This window comes from Triticum dicoccoides, chromosome 2A, assembly GCF_002162155.2.
Source record: "Triticum dicoccoides isolate Atlit2015 ecotype Zavitan chromosome 2A, WEW_v2.0, whole genome shotgun sequence".
NCBI lineage: Eukaryota > Viridiplantae > Streptophyta > Magnoliopsida > Poales > Poaceae > Triticum > Triticum dicoccoides.
In genome coordinates this window covers 446153026-446179075 of record NC_041382.1, presented here as the reverse complement: position 1 = coordinate 446179075, position 26050 = coordinate 446153026, and positions in this window count along the sequence as shown.

Genomic DNA, 26050 nt, shown 5'->3' with positions numbered 1-26050 from the left:
ATCTTTTGTCCTACCCTCCCGTGGCAGCGGGGTCCTTACGGAAACTATGGGATATTAAGGCCTCCTTTGAATAGAGAACCGGAACAAAGCATTAAAACATAGTGAATACATGAACTCCTCAAACTACGGTCATCACCGGTAAATATCCCGATTATTATCACTTCGGGGTTAACGGATCATAACACATAATAGGTGACTATAGACTTGCAAGATAGGATCAAGAACACTCATATATTGATGAAAACATAATAGGTTCAGATCTGAAATCATGGCACTCGGGCCCTAGTGACAAGCATTAAGCATAGCAAAGTCATAGCAAAATCAATCTCAAAACATAGTGGACACTAGGGATCAAACCCTAACAAAACTAACTCGATTACATGATAGATCCCGTCCAACCCATCACCGTCTAGCAAGCCTACGGTGGAATTACGCACGCACGGTGGTGAGCATCATGAAATTGGTGATGGAGGATGGTTGATGATGACGATGGCGACGGATTCCCCTCTCCGGAGCCCCGAACGGACTCCAGATCAGCCCTCCCGAGAGGTTTTAGGGCTTGGCGGCGGCTCCGTATCGTAAAACACGATAATTTCTACCCTCATGGGTAGGTGATGGGCCCCCTGGCCTTCATCTTTTGCAGGTATTTTTCATATTTTCTAAAAAGTTGCTCTGTGAAGTTTCAGGTCATTCCGAGAACGTTTGCTCATGCACATAAATAACACCATGGTAATTCTGCTGAAAACAGCGTCAGTTTGGGTTAGTTCCATTCAAATCATGCAAGTTAGAGTCCAAAACAAGGGCAATAGTGTTTGGAAAAGTAGATACGTTGCAGACGTATCAGGCCGTAAGCCGGTTCATAAGTCGGTTAGGTGAGAAGGCTATCCCTCTTTACCAGATGATGAAGAAGACAGACCACTTTGTTTGGAGTGATGCTGCTAATCAAGCATTTGAGGATCTGAAGAGACGGTTGGTTGAGTCGCTGGTTCTTGCTGCTCCATTGATAAAGAGCTCTTGCTGTTATATGTGGCTGCCAATAGCCGAGCTGTTAGTGTTGCTATTGTGGTGGAAAGGATGGAACCATGCAAAGAGTATCCGGTTCAACGGCCGGTCTACTACATCAGTGAGGTGCTTATTGAATCCAAGCAGAGGTATCTGCACTGGCAGAAGCTTGTGTATGGGTTCTTCATGGCAAGCCGGAAGCTTAAGCAATATTTTCTAGGTCACCCCATTATTGTGGTTAGTTATGCTCCTTTAGGGGATATCATTCAAAATAGAGAAGCCACAGGCCGGGTCGTGAAGTGGGCTATTGGCCTTGGACCCCATGGTTTAAAGTATGTGCCTTGAACGTCCATCAAGTCACAAGAACTCGCGGACTTTATCAATGATTGGACAGAGTTGCAGATGCCTGAGGAAAAGCCAGATAACGCATATTGGACTATTCACTTTGATGGGTCCAGGCAGTTGGAAGGCTCGGGGGCTGGAGTTGTCTTGACTTCCCCACGAGGTGATAAATTTCCTTATGTTCTCGGTTAATGTTCCCCTATACTAACAATGCAGCTGAGTACGAAGCCTTTCTCCACGGTCTTCGAATGGCCAAGGAGCTGAATCTAAGCCAGGTGAGATGCTTTGGCGACTCATATTTGGTAGCTCAGCAAGTTTATGATACTTGGGATTCCAACGATCCACTCATGGCGGCTTATCATCGAGAGGTTGATGCTATTGCGGGTCACTTCAAGGGTTACCAAGTTGAGCATATTGATCGCAGGAAGAATGAGGCAGCTGACACTTTAAGCCAGTTAGGGTCTCAGCGTAAGCCGGTACCACCTAAAACCTTCGCAGATATTTTGCTTAACCCTTCTGTCAAGTGGCATACAGAGGAGGATCTTGCTGTTCCCGACCCGGAAACACAGTTGGTGGCGGCTCTTCATGCTATTCCTGATTGGACAGTGCCGTATTTGGCTTACATCACCCGGGGTGAGTAACCGAGGATGAGAATTTAGCCAGGCAGATGACCCGGCGATCTAGGTCAATGACAATTGTTAATGGGGATTTCCACCATCACAGTGTCACAGGAGCGTTTCAACATTGTGTTTCTCCTGAAGAAGGCTGTGAGATTCTGCGAGGGATTCATGAAGGAGATTGTGGTCATCATGCCGGCTCTAAATCTCTCGTCGCCAAGGATTTTCGTCACGGTTTTTATTGGTTGACGGCTCATGCTGACGCTGAGGATTTGGCCAGCAGATGTGACGGTTGTCAGAAATTTTCACGACGAGCTCGTGTTCCGGCTCAAGAGTTGGGAATGATTCCCATTACTTGGCCGTTTGCAACTTGGGGGCTTGATATGGTTGGGCCTTTTAAGAGGTCCCCAGATAAGAAGACCCACCTTTGGGTGGCAGTTGACAAGTTCACTAAGTGGGTTGAAGCAGAGCCAGTTAGCAAGTGTGATGCCGCAATGGCGGTTAAATTCATCAAGAAGGTGATTTTCTGTTTTGGCTTTCCCCACATCATTATAACAAATAATGGCACTAATCTGTCTGAAGGTGCTATGAAAGAATTTTGTCAATGAGAGCATATTCGACTTAATGTCTCCTCTGTGGCTCACCTCCAGTCCAATGGTCAAGCAAAATGGGCTAATCAAGAAATTTTGTGAGGCATCAAGCCACGGCTTATAGTTCCTTTGCAAAGAATGCCGGGTTGTTCGGTGGAGGAATTACCCTTATTGTTATGGAGTATCAATACAACCCCCAACAGAACTAGGGTTACACAGCTTTCTTCATTTTTTTATGGAGGAGAGGCGGTTCTCCCTAGTGACATCCGTCATGGTTCACCCTGGGTGGCGAATTATGCTGAAGCTGACAATGAAAAGGCCCATCAAGACGCACTTGACATGTTAGATGAGGAGTGCGACCTCGCTGCGGCTCGTTCGGCGATTTCCCAGCAAGATCTATGTCATTACCACAGCCGCAGGGTCAAAACCAGAACCTTTCAAGAGGGCAACTTAGTGCTCTGGCTCATCCAGGATCACACGGATATGTATAAACTATGACCAACTTGGGAAGGACGTTTTGTGGTCAGCAAGAATCTACATAATGGGTCATACTACCTTATCGATGTTCGAGACCACAAGGACTCACGCACATCGGAGGAGGAGACCCGTCGGCCGTGGAACATTGCTCATCTTCGGCCCTACTATACTTGAGCCACTGGCTCACATGATGTACATAGTCTGATGATGTATATATTATAAACAACATAATAAAGCCGACATCCCTGATAATTCAGGGCCTTTGTCATTTATCTTCATCGAAGTTGAGGCCTTATCATCATCTTATATGTTTGCTTAAGAGGCTTGACGCCCAAACTACAGGGACCAAAGAGAGTTGGATGCACAACACAGCTCAAACATAGGTCCCCGATGAGCACAATTTGTAAGTACGTCACTTGGGGGCTTCCTCTTCAAACATAGGCGTATTCGACCAAAGAGAACATAGCGTGACTACCCTCTTGACCAGGTTATCTTGTTCAAACATAGGCGTATTCGACAAAAGAGAACATAATCTTTCCGGGTCATCCTACCTGTATACCAGCTGCTTCAACTCCATCGGGTCATCCTGATTGACCAGTCGAACTCTTAACGATCAATCTTTATGGCATATTCAACCAAAGATCTGAGCTTGTTATGGTTCAAACAGTGGTTTCTCATGCGAGAGCACGGCTTACAGATAGTCAGGATAGATCCAGGCTTCATAAGCCTCCTTCCTTGAAACTTGGATAAATCGGCCCGTGATGCGCGCTCCTACTCTGACCCCGCGTTCTCCTGATAAGTCTATCTTTAAACAAGACCTGACTATATCTGGGTTCAAATGTCGATTGGGTACTATGAGTGCCGGCTCACGGAAAGCACGTACCTTCCAGTGGCTCAGGCTAGTTTCATCGAAGAAGACACTTTGGCTTGGTGGCCTACAAAAGCCTCAAATTTTTCGATTTCTTATTCTTTCATCTCTTTTCCCCATCTGGTTTTTACATATCAAGCCAAGCTGCCCTACTTATGGCTCATCTTTGAAGCATCTTTTGGGTCTCGACAACCTGCCAGGATGGTAGACTCTAAGTCGCCAGAATATCATAAATTTAGAGTTATAGCTCTACAAACTCTGACTGCGTCAAAACCGGCAATCTAAGCCTATACCACAGGTACGACATTTCATTATGTCAGCATTATGGTCAGACCGGCTCTGGTTATAGACTATTTGTCCCTAGTGGCTTCACTTGGGCATCATGACCCGCCCGGCGGTAAACCGCCAGGGCACTTGTCATCTATTTTGAGTGCAGGGTATTTAGCAGTCTGACGCTCTCATAAGCATAAACTGATGATTTCTTACATTGGAGGATTAGCAGTATTGCGCAAAACAGAAGCATGCACGATGGCACAGCAGATTAAAGTTCCACTACCCAAATACATGACTCCATGAGCCAAATAAGATCAAGTGTTCTTTCTATGGATCACATTAAACCGCTTGGCGGTTCATTCTTCTTGACCTTGCTGACTTGAAGGCTCTGGATCATCCTTTTCCGGTTCTTTGTCCTCCTTCGCCGTCTGGAAGTTTGGTGTTGACCAATCAATGCCACGTAAGGCATATAATTCAAATTCATCATCAATAAGATTCGAAGGGTCAATTTCAGGGGTGAAAGTGTGCTTATGAATTGGAGGGATCAGATCCATCACTTTATACATTAGCGTAGGCATCTTCTAGTTTTCTGTGTCGTAAGCCGGCTGATATTTGGAGAGATTGGTTTCTTCAGCAATTACTGTCGCATGAGGATGAATTTATTTAACACAAGCAGCAAAGTCTTGCTGGTCAAAAGGAGTGCCATCTTCCTTCAGGCTTGGATACCTAGTAGCCACCTCTGCCGGGTCTAGCTCCGGTACCCATGTCTTGGCACGGCTCAAGGCTGTTACAGCACCGGCTCTTGCAGAAGACTATTTTATCTCCTGAATCCTTGTAGGCAGGATTAACAATTTTTTCAACACATCACTTAGCAGGTTGGGTCCTTGGTTTGTTGGAGAAATAGTAGCTAAGGTGCGCTGAGCTCTATTATAAAGTTGTTCAACAAGAGTATAAACTGCCATGAGCTTCAAAAGCATATCTTGGTTAAGATTGCTGCTCCTTGGACCTGAGTAAATTGCAGATTGGTTATCGGCGGTTTATACAATCAAGAAAAAGATTCACTTGGGATGGACAGTGAGGCGACTCACCAAAGATAGCAGAAGCCATCTGAGATACACGGTGTTTTAAGCCGGTGAGCTTAGTGGTCACCTCTTGAAGAGGTGCCTCTGCTTTTTCAACTAGTTGCGTCAAAGCAATTTTTTCTTTAGCCCATGTTTTTCTCTATGCATCAAAGCTGGATTTCAGTTTTTCCGTCTCAGATATGCTGAACTCGAATTTTGACTCTCCCTTCTGGGTCTCAGATTCCTGATTCGCCAGCCGGGTGTTTGCATCAGTTAATTGGCATTCAAGTTTTAGCAGTAGCAGCCTATGTGAAACGCAGAATTGTCAGCATGTTCGTATTAGGGTTACACGATAAGTCCCAAGTCTTTTGCAAGCAAAAACACTTGGCACTTGGAGGCTAATGCATGCCGAAAAAATTATTCATACAAAACGATTCATGTGAATAAGTCCCAAGCACTTTGCAAGCAAGACTACTTGGCACTTGGGGGCTAATGCATATCGCTTGTGTCTTCCTACTATTTTAAGATGACTCGGTTGTGCTGTAAACAATCACAACAGGCTCATGGGGGCTACACAGATAAGCTTTCATTTTTACACAATGGTAAATAGGACCGGCTCATTCATGCTGATTAAACCGGCCCTTGGGGACTACGGATGGAATGGTAAATTGTTTAAACATCCGGTTTAATTCTAACTATGACAACCGGCATAGGAAGGATTCTACTACGGATGCTTATAGATTATTCTAAGTCTATAGCATATTCGATCATATCATAACCAGTAGATTTGGGGTCTGGCAGGATGTATATAACATATTTAAGGCCGGAAGTCACACCTCATACTTTTGATGCATCTGCTTCACCATGTCGATCTCAAGATCGCGGCTGGAGTGTACCTGGTTGAAGTAGCCAGACAGAATTTCACCGCTGCTCAGTTATGCATAGTGGGAGACGTCAAACCTCACTTTCCGCATCTCAATAACCTCCTGCTTGGCAGAGTGCTTGGCCAAGACAGTCAGATTTCCCGGTTGTGTAAAACCGGTGACTGTGATCAGACCGTCAACAGCATGAGTCTCTGACGGCTTAAGTGAGCTTGTTGGTTCAATGCTCAAAGGGTCAGTATTGGTCTGATGAACAGAGAGGTCAGGAATTTCAGGTGGAGCGTCAGAGACAGGTTCTTCTGGCTATTTTCAAAGACTTAGGGGTACAGAGACTTGCTGCTCCATTTCAACAACTTCAGGTGCCTCAGTTGGTTTGTTCACCTTTGCCTTCTTACTAGGCTTTACTGGTCCACTACATCGGTTGTGACAAGTTGATATGATCATTAGAGTATAGAGAGGTATAAAATAAATAGTAAGTATTATTACCCAAGGGCAGTCTTGAAAGCCGGCAGCCGGGTCTGTGATGAGTAGCCAGAGGAAGAACGGGAAACCTCCTACTAAATTGAATCAGAAGAATTGAGTGGCTAGTGAATGAGACCCGACAGCGGATAAAGAGAATTTAAGCTTGAAAGGACCTCGTTTTGGCGTTTTTGTGGAACTGGAGTGTTTGGTAAGCCGGAGGACAACTCTTCACCGCCATTGTTCCGAGTCTGGCGCCGGCTCTCGTGCTGCTATTGCTTCAAAAGAAAGTGAGGATCCAAGTGAGCTAAGGGGTGTGAAAAACTTACTTTCTGGATTACTGGTCGAAATTTGTTTCTTGGCAAAGGTGTTAAGCCGGAGGGAATAATGGTTACCTCTTATTCAACTACTTGGCTAGCCAATGTGTCATCCAGAGAGTAGTCAATAAGATAATTGAAAAAGGTGCCAAGGGAGTCAAGGGCTACCTCCGACTCAGAGCTATCATCTAGCTCAAACATCCTAGATGCGCTTGGTTTCTTCTTATGCTTCTTGGTGGGCTTCTTGGCGGCTCTCTTGGCAGCCCTCGCCTTTTTGGCGGCTTCATGGTCATACTTTGCCTTCCAAAAATCAGATTTAGCCCGTGAAAGACAGTAAATTTTAGTTAGTGCAATATCTGACTGATGAGATGAAAGTAAAGTAAGTTAAGAGGCACACGTCTGGCGGCGGGTTAAGTGTGCAGAAAGGGTTCAGACCCACTTTGCTGCAATCTTCAGTATCTTCACTCAGAAGAGTTTTTGTCATTTCAGTAATTGCATCATCCATTAAACGCAAGGGGCTGTGGCGTAATGGATCCTTTATACTGCCTGTATAAGTACACACTAAGCCGGGTCGGCAGCTCAAGGGTATGATTCGCCACAAGACCCAGCACCGGACCAAATCAATGCCAGTTAGTCCGTTTCCCAGCGGAGCCTTGACCTTCACAATTGTGGGAGCAAGCTTTTTACATTCAGCGCGTGAGAGCTTTTCCGAAAGGTTATGCTTCGGGTCAAGACGTTCAGTATGATAACCCGACAATGGATTCTCGTCAGCTAGAGAGGTGTCCTTGCGGAAAAAACCATGTCCGGTTCCAATCCTTGGGGTGACTCGGTAGGCGAGCATAAGGGAAGATGGAGTATCTTCTTCGTTGGATTGAGATTCCGCTAGGTTCCAAGCTGGGCTCGTTTGTAAAATGGATTTGGCGGTTCAGATAGAAAAAATCCCTAAAGAGTTTCATACTAGGCTCCTCTTCAAGATACACTTCACAGAAGACTTGAAAGTTGTAGATGTTTGACACAGAATTCAGTCCGATGTCTTGAGGATGGAGTTGAAAGAAGTGCAGAACATCTCGGAAAAATTTGGAACTGGGTGGTGAGAAGCCCCGATTCATATGATCAGTAAACACAATGACTTTGTCATCTTTGGGCCAAGGTTTTTCTTCACTTGGAGCAGGGGCGCAATAATGCATGACATTTTTCGCTGGCAAGTACCCAACTTTGACAAAATCTTTCAATGTGTTCTCAGTGACGATGGAGGGAACCCAGTTACATGAAGTGTCTTTCTTTGGCGGCATTGTGAACAAAGAAGCCTAAAAGAGAAGAAGGTTTGTCGGTTTAAGTTAATACATTCCCACAAACCTAAAGTAAAAGCTACAGTACATATTCAGCATGGCGGCTTAAATGGGGCCTAATGATATATGGGTAATGGTAAGCCGGTGATGTAAGCCGCCATGACCAGCACTGATATTCAAAATCTGACAAGAGAAAATTCTACTAAGTGTTGGGACAAACAGGTTTTACATATTATAGTGATAAGATTGGATCTACGGCAGTTCAGAAAAAGGAAAATAAAATCTAAACCTAAGGTGGCGACAGCAGAAAAATGGGAGTGCCCAAATGAGATCTATTGCAATGAGGATATAGTCTGATATGAGAAAACGAGTGCTAAAACAGCTATCACGCATGGCCTGCGTTGTTTTCAGATCAAAGATATACGATCTAGGATGGAGAAGGAGGGGTGGTGATGAACAGTGATGAACAAGGAAACACTAAAGACAGATCCATTACGAGGAAAGAGAAGACTTACCGACGCTAATGGCACAGCGGAGGAGCCCCGCGATGTTCTGGTCCGTTCTGGTTGATGCAGCGGCTGGAGTCGAAGCAGTGGACGAAGGATGACGGCGGCGGAACTTGGGCGCACTTGAGCATCGCGATGAGGAAGAAGAAGGTGAGAAGAGAAAATGGGAAGAATGAAAAGAGGACCTGTGGCCCTATTTATAAGTCTGAAGGGATAAGTGGCATGCGCGGGAATTGAGGAGACAAGAAAATGGATATGTGATGGCATGGGCGCCTCTATTTTTGGAGGATCAGTAACGGAAAGATTTATTAAAGATTTGGGACGTGTATGGTATTAATAACAGGTGACGTCATGGCGGGTTACCGCAATTTCAGGAGATGATGTCATGGCGGGTTACAGATTACACGGTAAAGATAAAGAAGGATTTTTTCTAAGTGTTGAAGATTGACATGATGAAGTTCAAATCAACCTGGGGCCTAATGTTGGGGATATGGCTATTGGATATGACCCGCCCAGGAGGGGCCGGGTTATCCCAATGGTGGATCATCTCCTTGAAGCCCAAGAGTATATTGAAGATGGCGGTTCATAAGACAGGCTTGTTAGAGGGCCCAAGCCTGAAGGTGGCTTAAGGCCCGTAAGTGTAAAACCGCTGAGGGAGTCCTGGATTAGGGGGTGTCCGGATAGCCAGACTATACCTTCAGCCGGACTCCTGGACTATGAAGACACAAGATTGAAGACTTCGTCCCGTGTCCGGAAGGGACTTTCCTTGGCATGGAAGGGAAGCTTGGTGATACATATATGTACATCTCCTACCATTGTAACCGACTCTGTGTAACCCTATCCCTCTCCGGTGTCTATATAAACCGGAGGGTTTTAGTCCGTAGGACGAAGAACAATGATACCATAGGCTAGCTTCTAGGGTTTAGCCTCCTTGATCTCGTGGTAGATCTACTCTTGTACTACCCATATCATCAATATTAATCAAGCAGGAGTAGGGTTTTACCTCCATCGAGAGGGCCCGAACCTGGGTAAAAACATCGTGTCCCTTGTCTCCTGTTACCATCCGCCTAGACGCACAGTTCGGGACCCCCTACCCGAGATCTGCCGGTTTTGACACCGACATTGGTGCTTTCATTGAGAGTTCCTCTGTGTCGTCACTTTTAGGCCCGATGGCTCCTTCGATCATCAACGATGATGCGATCCAGGGTGAGACTTTTCTCCCCGGACAGATCTTCGTATTTCGCGGCGTTGCACTGCGGGCCAATTCGCTTGGCCATCTAGAGCAGATCGAAAGCCACGCCCCTGGCCATCAGGTCAGATTTGGAAGTTTGAGCTACACGGCCGACCTCCACGGAGACTTGATCTTCGACGGATTCGAGCCGCAGCCGAGCGCGCCGCACTGTCATAATGGGCATGATCTAGCTCTGCCGCCGAACGGTGCCCTGGAGGCCGCACCCGCATCAGCTCCGACCCTTAATTCGGAGCCAACTGCGCGAATCTAGGTTGGGTGGTTGGACACCGCCTCGGTGGCTGCAATCTCTACGGCGATCGAGCCGAACACCAGCCCTATTCTCTGCGAAGCCCGTGACTCCGAGGAGCCGGACTCCTCTCCAGACTCCAAGCCCTCCGCGCCCCTACCGATCGAACCCGATTGGGCGCCGATCATGGAGTTCACCGCCGCAGACATCTTTTAGCACTCGCCCTTCAGCGATATTCTGAATTCACTAAAGTCTCTCTCTTTATCAGGAGAGCCCTGGCCGGACTATGGTCAGCAAGGTTGGGATGCGGACAATGAAGAAATTCAAAGCCCACCCACCACCCACTTCGTAGCCACTGTCGATGATTTAACCGACATGCTCGACTTCGACTCCGAAGACATCAACGGTATGGACGCCGATGCAAGAGACGATCACGAACCTGCGCCTATACGGCACTAGAAAGCCACATCGTCGTATGATATATACATGGTGGACACCCCAAAAGAAGGAAATGGCGATGGAACAACAGAGGATGAACCCTCCAAGAAGCAGCCTAAGCGCGGGCGTCAGCGGCGCCGCTCTAAATCCCGCCAAAACAAAAATGGTGATTCCGGCATGGGAAATAATAACACCCCGAACAGTGCCGAAGACAACCACCTCCAGCAAGATTCAGCACAGGAGGATGGAGAAGCCATCCCTCATGAGAGAGTGACAGACAGAGAGGTCGAGGACGATAATTATATGCCTCCCTCCGAAGACGAGGCAAGCCTCAACGGCGACGAATTTGTCGTGCCGGAGGATCCCGTCGAACAAGAGCGTTTCAAATGCAGGCTTATGGCCACGGCAAGCAGCCTCAAGAAAAAACAACAACAGCTTAGAGAAGATCAAGATTTGCTAGCCGACAGATGGACTGAAGTCCTTGCGGCCAAAGAGTATGAACTCGAACGCCCCTCCAAGAGCTACCCAAAGTGCAGGTTGCAACCCCGATTAGAGGAGGAAGCTCCTAAACCTACATCACTAGCGCATGATGCGGCCGACTGGCCACCCCATGGCCGCGACAAAGAGGCCTCTTGGCCCTCCACTCAAGCCGCACCCCGGCGCCGCTCAAAAAATACCAAGGCACGGGAAAATGCGCCAGACCTGCGAGATATATTGGAGGACAAGGCAAGGCAAACAATATCGATCTACGGATCGCGTGGGCACCCCATGGCACGAGACGGTAATCGTCACTGCGGATACAGTAAATCCGGCCGGGCCGAACACAGTAGACAAAGCTCGTTTGAGCTGCGTCGTGATATAGCCCAATATAGAGGCGCCGCACACCCACTATGCTTCACAGATGAAGTAATGGATCATCAAATCCCCGAGGATTTCAAACCCGTGAACATCGAATCATACAATGGAACAACAGATCCTGCGGTATGGATCGAGGACTATCTCCTTCATATCCACATGGCCCGCGGTGATGACCTACACACCATCAAATACCTCCCACTCAAGCTTAAAGGACCAGCTCGGCATTAGCTTAACAACTTGCCAGCATAATCAAATTGGTTGTTGGGAGGACCTGGAAACTGCATTCCTCGACAATTTCCAGGGCACTTATGTGCGACCACCAGACGCCGATGACCTTAGCCACATAATTCAGCAGCCAGAGGAATCGGCCAGACAATACTGGACACGGTTCCTAACCAAGAAAAATCAAATCGTCGACTGTCCAGACGCAGAGGCCCTGGCAGCCTTCAAGCATAACATCCGCGACGAGTGGCTTGCACGACACCTAGGACAGGAAAAGCCGAAATCTATGGCAGCCCTCACGACACTTATGACCCGCTTTTGCGCGGGAGAAGACAGCTGGCTAGCTCGCAGCAATAACATGACCAAGAGCCCTGGTAATTCGGATACCAAGGACAGCAGTGGCAGTTCGCGTCGCAACAAGCAAAAGCGCCGCATTAACGGCGACAATGCCGAGGATACGGCAGTTAATGCCGGATTCAGAGGCTCTAAACCCGGTCAGTGGAAAAAGCCATTCAAAAAAAATACTCCGGGCCCGTCCAGTTTGGATTGAATACTCGACCTCTCATGCCAGATACATGGCACCCCCGAAAAACCAGCCAATCACACCAACAGGGATTGTTGGGTGTTCAAGCAGGCAGGCAAGTTAAATGCCGAAAGCAGAGACAAGGGGCTGCATAGCGATGACGAGGAGGAGCCCCGACCGCCGAACAATAGTGGACAGAAAGGTTTTCCCCCACAAGTGCGGACGGTGAACATGATATACGCAACCCACGTCCCCAAGAGGGAGCGGAAGCATGCGCTAAGGGACGTATACGCGATGGAGCCAGTCGCCCCAAACTTCAACCCATGGTCTTCCTGCCCGATCACTTTTGATCGAAGGGACCACCCCACTAGCATCCGTCATGGTGGATTCGCCGCATTGGTTCTAGACCCAATTATTGACGGATTTCACCTCACTAGAGTCCTTATGGACGGCGGCAGCAGCGTGAACCTCCTTTACCAGGATACAGTGCGGAAAATGGGCATCAGTCCCTCGAGGAATAAACCCACTAAAACAACCTTTAAAGGCGTCATACCAGGTGTAGGGGCCAACTGTACAGGCTCAGTTACACTTGAAGTGGTCTTCGGCTCTCCGGATAATTTCCGAAGTGAGGAGTTAATCTTCGACATAGTCCCGTTCCATAGTGGCTATCACGCACTGCTCGGGCGAACTACATTTGCCATGTTCAATGTGGTGCCACACTACACATACCTCAAGCTCAAAATGCCAGGCCCTCGAGGAGTCATCACGGTCAACAGAAACACAGAACGCTCTCTCCGAACGGAGGAGCATACGGAGGCTATCGCAGCAGAAGTACAAAACAGCCTCTCAAGGCAATTCTCCAGTCCGGCCATTAAACGTCTGGACACCGTCAAGCGCGCCCGGAGTAACCTACAACAAGACTGCCTGGCATATTCCAAGCAAGCGTAGCAATGCGGCCCCAACCCCAGCCCTCGCGAACTTGCGAAACCAGTGTTGCGCGTACCTAACTACGCTCTGGAAATACCATGGGCACAGGGGGAGGGGCACCATCACGGCACGCCCGAAACGCGGCTTAAACCGCACTAGGGGCTGCCGAGTTCTTAATTTTCTCTTATTTTCAGGACTCCATTCTTCGAAGGGCTTGTCCGGCAGTACAATTGCCGCACAAACGATAAAACCAGGGAAGCAGAAAGCTACGCCACACTATGGAACTCTAAGGTGGTCTCTATAACGAGCAGTATACCGGTTTCACATAACATTCCGCAGCTCGCCCCTGGAAAGGACATGTTCAATAGTCCCATCTTTTGCTTATTGCACTATTTGTATCGTTCTGCTTTGATCGCAGCTTTTTTAAATAAACAATGCATAGCTTCCGCCTATTATCGCATTACTCTTTCTTACGAATATATGTTCATTAATGACATGTTGCACCCATACACTTTGGGATGGACAATACGCCAGGGGCTTAAGTACCCCACAATACGGTGTGAGAAGTCCGAACACTTTCACAAGTGCGGGACCCCGAACTTATAGCATTATGTGCATCGGCTCCGAATCATGTCTTGGGTCAATAGTTGGGTTTGCCCGGCTCCTATGTTTTGGTACCTTACGTTCCGTTATATCGGCTAAGGTAGCACTTGGAGAACTACTGCGATTGTGCCCCAGTTGAGCTGGGCTAAGCACCTCAGTAGAGAAAGCTAAAACTAACCGTCATGATGAGGCGAGAGCTGGTCGCTGTTCGAGAGGTTTTCGAGTCTCTAAAGACTTATGCCGCTTAGAGCGAGGAGTCGGCTTTGTCCGGCCTAGGCGTGGATAGCGCCCCGAACTCGGTCTTCCGAGCACTAGGGGCTTCGCCGAAATTTAAAATTATAGAATTCTATGGCTAAGTGAGAGTGTTCAAGCATTATAGTCCGATTGCCTTGTTTGTTGTGTTGAGCGCCTCCCTCGAAGGACCCAAGAATGGGAAAAAGAGTGCTCATGTTTATCCCGAACACCCCAGCACTCGTGGCATGGGGGCAGAAGTCGACGACTCGTCATCGCTCAAATTTGATAAACGGCCGCACAGAAGGTAATATTTTAAATTCAAAAGCGTTGCTAAGCGCATATGAACAAGTTTTCAGCGTACAGGATCACAAATGCGAGTTTACTCAAAAATTACATCTTTGGAGCATTCATCCGCTATAAGGCGGGCACCATTCAGGACGCCCTCATAATATGCTTCCGGGACGCGATGCTCCTTGCCCGGCGGCGGCCCGTCCTTCACCAGCTTCTCCGCATCCATCTTGCCCCAGGGCACTTTAGCAAGGGCAAGCGCCCTACGAGCACCTTCGATGCAGACGGAGCTCTTGATTACTTCAAGCCATGGACAGGCATCCACCAGCCGGCTCACCAGCCCGAAGTAGCTACCATGCAGAGCCTCTCCAGGCCAAAGCCGAACTATGAGGCCCTTTTTGGCCTGTTCGGCCACCTTGTGGAGCTCGACCATTTGCTTCAGCTGGTCGCTCAAAGGCAGCAGGTGTCCGGCCTCAGCATACTGAGACCAGAACACCTTCTCTGTCGAGCTCCCCTCCTCGGATAGATAGTAGGTCGCGGCATCAGACGCACTGCGGGGCAAATCTGTGAATGCTCCTAGAGAGCTCCGGACTCGGGTAAGTAACAAGTAATTCACTTTCACGTGCTTGCTTTGCATAATGAATGCCTTACCCACCGCTATCTTCTTCATCGCTTCAATTTCTTGGAGGGCTTTCTGGGCTTCGGCCGTGGCAGACTTCGCACTTTCGAGGGCTGCCGCAAGCTCGAATGCTTGTGTCTTTGAGTCAAGCTCCAAACTCTTGTGTTTTTCACGAGAGCCTGGAGCTCTTTCTGCACCTCCTCCACCCGCGCCTCCTGCTTCCCTCTCTCTATGCGCTCCGCGGCCGCTCTGTTTTCGGCCTCGGACAGCGCTTTCTTAAGAGTTGCCACCTCGGTCGTGGCCCCTATAATAGCACATTGATCCTGTCATTTTTTGCAACCACATCTTCTCTATATACTTGCGCAAGGTATTACTTACCTTCCTTCTCCTCGAGTTGCCTCTTGGCATGGCCGAGCTCGTTCTGGGACCGCGCAGGGTTTTTCTTCAGCGTATCCACCTCCACAGTCAGTGCGGCGGAGGCCACCAGCGAAGCCTGCATACGCATATTGACTTGATTATGTTAGACTCCTGCGAATGTTATTAGATCCTCTATTCGGCTTTTCTTTCCGAATGCCGAACAGAGCATCAGGGGCTTCTGTCTATGCTGTAATATTTTTACATATTCTTTACTTACCTCAAAGCCTGTTAGAAGGCTGGCACAGGCTTCAGTCAGTCCGCTCTTGGTGGACTGAACCTTCTGGATCACCGCACTCATAATAGTGCGGTGCTCCTCGTCGATGGAGGCGTCGTTAAGCACCTCCAGCAGATTGTCCGGTGCCTCCGGTTGGACGGAGGTCACCGGCTCGGTAGGCTTGCTCCTCTTGGAAGGAGGCTGCCTACCGAAGTCCGGAACCGTTGAAGGTTCCGGCCCGGTGTCCGGCTCAAGGCCAGACTTGGAGCCCTTGGGGGTTCTATCCCCTTTACGCCTGGAGTCCGGGAGGTCGCCTTGCGGCGCCTCCAGGACCACCTCCTCCTGGCTTGGAACCTGTTGGGACGCCACCTCGGCGTCGTCCGTAGGATGGGGGGAGGTAGCCGTCGGAAGAGAATTCACATCCGACGAATCTAGGGAACCGCTCGGCGACACGTCGAGCCGGTCTTTGGGTGGACTGCATAAACATGTTCGACGTAAGGAAAAGTTGTGCAATGGGGGAATACTATGAATCACTCTGGTATCCGGATACTTACGATCTCGCCAGGGGCTTGGCCCTGTGCGGCCACTCCTCTTCGTCGTCGTCGCCGTTGGTGGAGTAGTCCGGAGGAGGGGTCTTCCCCTTCTTGGACCCTTCGGCCTCCCCAGTTGGGGCGACCTTCCTTTTCTTCCCTCCTCCCACTGGAGGAGGAGAGGTCTCTTCTTCCTCCTCCTTGTCTTCACGGGAGGAGTGCGTCTTGGAGTCGTCGGATGATGAATCCGACACCTCCAGGCGCCGGGCACTCTTTCGAGTCCCCGTGGCCTTCTTTTTGGCCTTCTTCTCCGGCACCACATAGGGTGCCGGAACCAGCACCTTCGCCAAGCGAGTGTCCGCTGGGCCTTCGGGAGAAGGAGCCGGACAGTTGATCAGTCCGGACATCTCCTGCCAATCCTGTCAAAGGTAAGGGAGCTTAGATCCCGCATAGAGTCAAACTATGAAAAACTAATACCCTGTAAACGGTAAAAACAGCTTACCGCACTACCATGACGCTGTGAGCTGAATCCGCGATCCTCGGTAGTGGATGTGGGGGCCTCGGCGCCCTTGAAAAGCACCTTCCAGGCATCTTTGTATGTCATGTCGAAGAGCCTGCTCAGAGTTCGGTGCTGCGCCGGCTTGAACTCCCACAGGTTGAAAGCCCGTTGTTGATACGGGAGGATCCGGCGGATGAGCATAACCTGGACTACATTGACAAGTTTGAGCTTCTTGTCCACCAGGGTTTGGATGCATGTTTGGAGTCTGGTCAGCTCTCCTTTTTTACCCCACGACAGGACCGTCTCTTTCCAGGAGGTGAGCCGCGTAGGGGGTCCGTATCGGAACTCGGGGGCTGCGACCCATTCAGGATCGCGCGGCTCGGTGATGTAAAACCACCCCGATTACCACCCCTTTAGGGACTCCACGAAGGATCCCTCGAGCCATAGGACATTGGGCATCTTGCCCACCATGGCGCCTCCGCACTCCGCCTGGGTGCCGCGCACCACCTCCGGCTTGACATTGAAAGTCTTGAGCCATAGGCCGAAATGGGGGCGGATGCAGAGGAAAGCCTCGCACACGACGATAGACGCCGAGATGTTGAGGACAAAGTTCGGGGCCATAGTAGAACATGAGCCCCCGGACAAATGGTTGGAGAAGGAAGCCTATTCTGCGGAGGAAATGGGGAAGGAACACCACCCTCTCATGGGGCCTAGGGGTGGGGATGAGCTGCCCCTCTTCGGGAAGCCGGTGCGCAATGTTGTTAGACAAGTATCCGGCCTTCCTCAGTTTTTTGATGTCTCCCTCCGTGACGGAGGAGACCATCCACTTGCCTCCCGCTCCGGACATGGCTGGAGAAGGTTGAGGTGGGGTGTGCGGACTTGGGCGTTGGAGCTCGAGTGCGCGGAAATGGGTCCTTATCCCCTTATATGGGCGGACACGACTATGCGTCCCCACCAGCCTGGTAAAACTCGCTTATCTCCCAAGCGCCGTAATCAATGGCGTGGTTGGGTTACCCACGCCCGTATTGATGAGAATCCCGGAATAAGGGGACACGATCTCTGCTTTGACAAGACGTGCCAAGGAAACCGCCTCGCTAAACGCGCTGAGGTGGGATAGTAAAACGATTCGAATAAAGACTTGGCCCTGGTGTGATGTCACGCTATGGAATATGTCAGCAGATTAGATTTTTGTAAATATTATTCTCTCTCTGGCAATATGTGGAAACTTATTTTGCAGAGCCGGACACTACCTTTGTGTTCAAAATCTTCTATGAAGTACTTGGAGGAGGAACCCGCCTTGCAATGCAAAAGACAATCTGCGCGCCGGACTCGTCATCATTGAAGCCTGGTTCAAGGGCTACTGAGGGAGTTCTGGATTACGGGGTGTCCAGATAGCCGGACTATACCTTCGGCTGGACTCCTGGACTATGAAGATACAAGATTGAAGACTTCGTCCCGTGTCCGGAAGGGCTTGGTGTGGAAGGCAAGCTTGGCGATACAGATATGCAGATCTCCTACCATTGTAACCGACTCTGTGTAACCCTAGCCCTCTTCGGTGTCTATATAAACCAGAGGGTTTTAGTCCATAGGATGAAGAACAATGATACCATAGGCTAGCTTCTAGGGTTTAGCCTCCTTGATCTCGTGGTAGATCTACTCTTGTACTACCCATATCATCAATATTAATCAAGCAGGAGTAGGGTTTTACCTCCATCGAGAGGGCCCGAACCTGGGTAAAAACATCATGTCCCTTGTCTCCTAGACGCATAGTTCGGGACCCCCTACCCGATATCTGCCGATTTTGACACCAACAACCGCCATGTACGTATGACTTGTATTGTAAGGCATGTAAGATAAGTCACCGAGCCATACACATTTGTATGAGCAGGCTAGGACTCTGTAGGCCGCAGGGCGTCAACGCATGTAGATAAGGGGACAACCTGACAGCGGCTTAGGGCAAGAGACAACAAATCGAAAGCCAGGCAAAGCATATTCGCTCCCTGGTAATCGAAACCCTAGCAATACAACCTCAAACAGGATTAGGCTTTTACCTTCACCGCAAGGGGCCGAACCAGTATAAACTCCATGTGGCCTTTGTCCCGTTTAACCCCTTTAAGCTAATCTCGTCGCAATGGCTGCACAACTAAGTCCTTCTACGAGGACATCTGTCGTGACCATTCCATGATAGAACTCATCTACTACCTCGACGTCTTGCTGGAGCAAGAAGGCGAGGGACGTCACCGAGCTGAACGTGTGCAGAACACATAGGTGTCATGCGCTCGGTACTTGATTGGTTGAAGCGCGAAGAAGTTCGACTACATCAACCACATTGAGAAACGCTTCCGCTTACAGTCTACGAGGGAACGTAGACACACTCTCCCTCTCGTTGCTATGCATCTCCATGGATAGATCATTGCGTGTGCGTAGAATTTTTTTGTTTTCCATGCAACGTTTCCCAACAGTGGCATCATGAGCCAGGTCTATGCATAGATGATATGCATGAGTAGAACACAAAGAGTTGTTGGAGGTGATAGTCATACTGCTTACCACCAACTTCTTATTTTGGTTTGGCGGTATTGTGGGATGAAGCGGCCTGGATCAACCTTACATGTCCACGCACATGAGACCGGTTCCACCGACTGACATGCCACTAATTTGCATAAACCTGGATGGCGGGTGTCTGTTTCTCCTACTTTAGTTGAATAGAATTTGACTGCGGCCAGTCCTTGAAGAAGGTTAAAACAACAAACTTGACAAAACACCGTTGTGGTTTTTGCCGTAGGTAAGAACGGTTCTTACTAGAAACCTGTAGCAGCCACGTAAAACTTGCAACAACAAAGTATAGGACATCTGACCTGTTTTTGCAGGGTATGTTTTGATGTGATATGGTCAAGACATGTTGTTATATACATTATTATATGAGATGATCATGTTTTGTAAGATATTTGGCAACCGGCAGGAGCCTTATGGTTGTCTCTGTATTGTATGACATGCATACGCCATGTAATTGATTTACTTTATTGCTATGAGTTAGCAATAGTTGTAGAAGCAATAGTTGGCGAGACAACCACGACGCTACGATGGAGATCAAGGTGTCGAGCCGGTGACAATGGAGATCATGACAATGCTTTGGAGATGGTTATCAAAAGCACGAGATGATGATGGCCCTATCATGTCACATATTTTCATTGCATGTGATATTTATCTTTTATTCATCTTATTTTTCTTAGTACGACGGTAGCATTATAAGATGATGCCTTCACTTAATTTCAATATAAAAGTGTTCTCTAGGAGTATGCACCGTTGCTACAGTCGTTGTTTCGAGACACCACGTGATGATCGGGTGTGATAGACTCTATGTTCACATACAATAGGTGTAAGATACTTTTACACATGTAGAATGCTTGGGTTAAACTTGACGAGCCTAGCATGTACAGTCATGGCCTCAGAACACTAGAGACCGAAAGGTCGAACGTGAGTCATATAATAGATATGATCAACATAGAGATGTTCACCATTTATGGCTACCCCATCTCACGTTGTAGTATTCGGGGATCCGCAGACCCAAGAAAGATTCAAACTTTGGGGTGTGTGCAAAGAACTCGATCTCCCCAGTGTGCCTACTTGTTGCCAATCTCACGGCCTAGCTCGATGAATAGGAAAGGAAAGAGACACGAAAGTTTACCCAGGTACGGGCCACCTTGCGGTGTAAAAGCCTACTCCTACTTTGTGGTGGATTAGCCTCAAGGTGGGCTGTGGATGAACTAGTACAGAGGAAGAACTACCTGAGGAGTTCTGTTCTTGTGTTGGGGTGTGCCGGTGAGGGAGGAGTGGATTCGATGGGATCCGACCTCCTTTATGGTGGTGGCTAACCTATATTTATAGTGGCCTTGGTCCTCTTACCCCAAAATCAAGGCGGGAAGGGATCCCACAACGGCCAACTTTGAAGGGAAACCAATAGTACATCCTATCCTAACGTAAGGTGGTCTTCTCCTACCAAGCTTCTGGTCGGGACATCGTGGTGGGCTCGGCGATGACCTCCGTCATGCCATCCTAGCGATCTTGGTCTTGTAGCACTGAAATGGAAACCTTTGGCTGGTTCCTCCGGACTCCGCACCTACGCTTGCCTGTTTAGCACCAAAGAGGAAACTTGTTGTACTGCGCCCACTGGCGCCCGCTTGGCCTTGTTCGTCATGGCTTGTGTCATCCGTACCTCGCGAGATGGGCGCATGCATAGAAGTCTCCGCTCGTCAGGAGCCAGCCCAGGGAGGATGCTCCCTCTAGAGGTCTTGATGTCGTCCGCCTCGCGAGGCTTAGCCCCTCTCGAGGGTCTTGTGTTGTTGACGCTGAAGGTGGGCCATACCAGGCCGCTAATGGAGCCACGCCGTGGGCCGCAGGCAGGCAAGTCTGGGTACCCCAATTCCCAGAACACCGACACACATGATGATCGAATGTGGGTCATTTGATTTGGATCATGTATCACTTAGATGACTTTAGGGATGTCTATTTAAGCGGGAGTTCATTAGTAATTTGATTAATTGAACTTAATTTATCATGAACTTAGTCTTGATAGTTTTGCATATCTATGTTGTAGATCAATAGCTCGCGATATAGCTCCTATATTTTTTTGATATGTTCCTAGAGAAAACTAAGTTGAAAGATGATAGTAGAAATGATGCGGACCGGGTCCGTGATATGAGGATTATCCTGATTGTTCCACAGAAGAATTATGTCCTTGATGTACCGCTAGGTGACAAACCTTTTGTAGGAGCAGCTACACACGTTATGAACGTTTTGAAAGCTCGATATGATGACTACTTGATAGTTTAGTGTGGCATGGTTTACGGCTTAGAACCGGGACTTCAAAAACGTTTTGAATGCCACAGAGCATATGAGATATTCCAAGAGCTCAAAATTGGTACTTCAGATTCATGCCAGTGTCAAGATGCATGAGACCTCTAACAAGTACCTTGCCTACAAGATGGAGGAAAATAGCTCAGCCCGTGAGCATGTACTCAGAATGTCTGGTACTACAATCACTTGAATCAAGTGGGAGTTAATCTTCCAAATAAGATAGTGATTGATAGAGTTCTCTAGTCACTATCACCAAGTTACTAGAACTTTGTGATGAACTATAATATGCAAGGGATGACAAAAACAATTCCCAAGCTCTTCACGATGCTGAAATCGGCGAAGGTAGAAATCAAGAAAAAGCATCAAGTGTTGATGGTTAACAAGACCACTAGTTTCAAGAAAAAGGGCGAGGGAAAGAAAGGGAACTTCAAGAAGAATGGCAATCAAGTTTTCACTCCCGAGAAGAAGCCCAAAGTTGGACCCAAGCCTGAAACTAAGTGCTTTTACTGCAGAGGAAATGGTCACTTGAAGTGGAACAGCCCCAAATACTTGGTGGATAAGAAGGACAACAAAGTGAACCAAGGTATATTTGATATACATGTTATTGATGTGTGTGTTACTAGTGTTCGTAGTAACCCCTAGGTATTTCATACCGGTTCAGTTGCTAAGATTAGTAACACAAACAAGAGTTGTCGAGACTAGTTAAAAGCGAGGTGACGATGTGTGTTGGAAATGATTCAAAGGTTGATATGATCACCATCGCACACTCCCTCTACCTTCGGTATTAGTGTTGAACCTAAATAAATGTTATTTGGTGTTTGCGTTGAGCATGAATATGATTAGATCATGTTTATTGCAATGCGTTATTCATTTAAGTTAGAGAATAATTGTTATTCGGTTTACATGAATAAAACCTTCTATGGTCATACACCCAATGTGAATGGTTTATTGAATCTCGATTGTAATGATACACATATTCTTAATATTGATGCCGAAAGATGCAAAGTTGATAATGATAGTGCAACATACTTGTGGCACTGCCGTTTAGGTCATATTGGTGTAAAGCGCATGAAGAAACTCCATGCAGATGGACTGTTGGAATCACTTGATTATGAATCATTTGATACTTGCGAACCATGCCTCGTGGGAAAGATGACTAAAACTCCATTCTCCGGAACAATGGAGCGAGCCAATGACTTATTGGAAATAATACATACTGATGTATGCGGTCCGATGAATGTTGAGGCACGCGGCGGGTATCATTATTTTCTAACCTTCATAGATGATTTGAGAAGATATGGGTATATCTACTTAATGAAACACAAGTCTGCAACATTTGAAAAGTTCAAAGAATTTCAGAGTGAAGTGGAGAATCATCGTAACAAGAAAATAAAGTTTCTACGATCTGATAGCGGAGGTGAATATTTGAGTTATGAGTTTGGCCTTCATTTAAAACATTGTGGAATATTTTCACAACTCACGCCACCTAGAACACCACAACGTAATGGTGTGTCCGAACGCCGTAACCGTACTTTATTAGATGTGTGATCTATGATGTCTCTTACTGATTTACCACTATCGTTTTGGGGTTATGCATTGGGGATAGCTGCATTCACATTAAATAGGGCACATTCTAAATCCGTTGAGACGACACCATATGAACTGTGGTTTGGCAAGACACCTAAGTTGTCGTTTCTTAAAAGTTTGAAGTTGTGACACTTATGTCAAAACGCTTTAGCTTGATAAGCTCGAACCCAAATCGGAGAATTTTGTCTTCATAGATACCCTAAGGAAACAATTGGGTACACCTTCTACCACAAATCCGAAGGTAAGATCTTTGTTGCCAAAAATGGAACATTTCTAGAGAATGGAGTTTCTCTCGAAAGAAGTGAGTGGGAGGAAATTAGCACTTGATGAGGTAATTGTACCTTCTCTCAATTTGGAAAGTAGCACATCTGCGAAATCCGTTCCTGTGATTCCTACACCAACTAGAGAGGAAGCAAATGATGATGATCATGAAACTTTAGATCAAGTTACTACTAGACCTCATAGGTGGAACAAAGGACGTTCCGCACCAGAGTTGTACAGGAATCATGTCCTGGAAGTCATGTTACTAGACCATGGTGAACCTACAAACTATGAGGAAGCTATGATGAGCCCAGATTCCGATAAATGGCTTGAGGCCATGAAATCTGATATAGGATCCATGTATGAGAAGAAAGTGTGGACTTTAGTGGATTTGCCTGATGATCGGCAAGCCATTGAGAATAAACGGATCTTCAAGAAGAAGACACACACGGATGGTAATGTCACCATCTACAAAGCTCGACTTGTCACAAAAGGTTTTCGACAAGTTCAAGGGGTTGACTACGATGAGACTGTTGGGGAATGTAGCAATAATTCAAAAATTTCCTACGTGTCACCAAGATCAATCTAGGAGATGCTAGCAACGAGAGAGAGGGAGTGCATCTTCATACCCTTGAAGATCGCTAAGCAGAAGCGTTACAAGAACGTAGTTGGTGGAGTCGTACACGCAGCGATTCAGATTGCGGTCGATTCCGATCTAAGCGCCGAACAACGGTGCCTCCACGTTCAACACACGTACAGCCCGGGGAAGTCATCTCCTTCTTGATCCATCAAGGGTAGAGGAGAAGTTGAGGGAGAACTTCGACAGCACGACGGCGTGGTGGTGATGGAGCTCGTGGTTCTCCGGCAGGGCTTCGCCAAGCGCTACGGAGGAGGAGGACGAGGTGTAGGAGAGGGGGAGGGGCTGCGCCAGGGGAAGGGTATGGATGCCCTCTCTCTCCCTCACAATATATAGGGGGAAGGGGGTGGAGAGGCGCTCTAGGGTTCCCTAGGGGAGGTGCAGCGGCCACAGGGGAAACCCTAGATGGGTTTGGGCGCCCCCACCCCTAGGAAACATGCCCCCCAAGCTAGGAGGGGTGGCTGCCCTAGGGGAGGCGCCCCCACTGATGGTGTCCTGGACTAGGGGGTACTCACCATGTCATCTCCCGATCTGATAGATTGGGCCGAGGACCCCCGTGGCCGTATACTCATGGGCCAGTTCGGACAACTGCCACATACAAGGACGATTCCACAAGACTTGGCGATCAAGACAAGGACTTCTCCCCACCGGCGTATTCGGCTAGGACTCTTGTTATCCTAGGCCTCCGGTGCATTATATAAACCGATGCCAGGCTAGTCGATAGATATACAATATATACATACAATCAGACCATAGGCTAGCTTCTAGGGTTTAGCCTCTACGATCTCGTGGTAGATCAACTCTTGTACTACCCATATCATCAATATTAATCAAGCAGGACATAGGGTTTTACCTCCATCAAGAGGGCCCGAACCTGGGTAAAACTTCGTGTCCCCTGCCTCCTGTTACCATCGATCCTAGACGCACAGTTCGGGACCCCCTACCCGAGATCCGCCGGTTTTGACACCAAGAATGGTGCTTTCATTGAGAGTTCCGATGTGTGATCGACAAAAGGATCGATGGCTCGCCTGCAGATCAACTGCGACTTCGGCATCTTCGTCACCAGCTCGACTGGTCACCTTGGTTCGACCAAGAATTGCGCCCCGTGTTCGGATCACTATGTCCGGACGAGGGCCTTCATCAAACATCAACTCCGATCTCTATCAAGATCACGGAGGAATCATCTATGGAGCTCGGGGGCTCAACGTCAACATTGCCCCCAAGCGACCGTGCTGTTTTTCTTGACAGCGAACTCGTATCTGCGACCACCACCTCCTCAAGTATCGCTTTGACGATTGCTTTGGTGGAATTGTGTGGAATTGAGTCTACAACAACCCTGGAAAATTTCGTCGAGTTCCGATGGAGGAATCTCTGGCAATCCACGATATACCGGAGCCATGTCAAATCTGGACGGGAATTTGGATGAGTTTAGGGCGTGGTGTCCAGCTTCTAGCTCGGACGTCCTTTGGAAGATCCAACCGTTGATAGGCTGCGGAATTACTATATCTACCACCTCTCAAAATTTTGGCTCGATCCGACCGTCCAAACTCCGGGAAACTTCCGATTAGTGCATCACTTTTCGGATCTGTTTTCTGCGCGAAAACGAATCCGACCTGAGTTCATCTTTTTTATGAACAGGATTTCAAACATCCCTTTTGAAGGAAGTTTTGTATGGGGTATTGTGTTTTGTTCCCAAACACATCCCACTAACTGTAAGATCTTTTTGAATATGATCTTCAACATCATGCTGGTGTCAAACCAGTCTTGCAATATTACTCCACGGCTGCCGACCTGCGCTAGACACGGCGTCACTTTGTTGAGCCGAGCTCAAATTCTTTGGATCATCGTCTCGGCAAGCTGAACAAGAGCCCGGCATCATGAAGGATAAATCATCACCAACATCGCCACCCCACGGATTACACGGAGCGGGCATACCGGCATCGCCGCACGGTCGCTTCATCAAGCCGGCATCTACCACGTCACGACCTGCATCGACAGGGCCGCACTATTGCTTCTTCAAGCTGGTGTCCATCACGCCGACCTACTTCGACTCATCGGCTGACATCGAGGCTTCGACATCTCGGCTGGACCGGGGGCTTCGCCATCTCTTCATCAACCTACTCCGGACACTTCGGCGTCACTAGCAGACCAGCTCCGTCATGTTAGCTGGGCCGAGGGC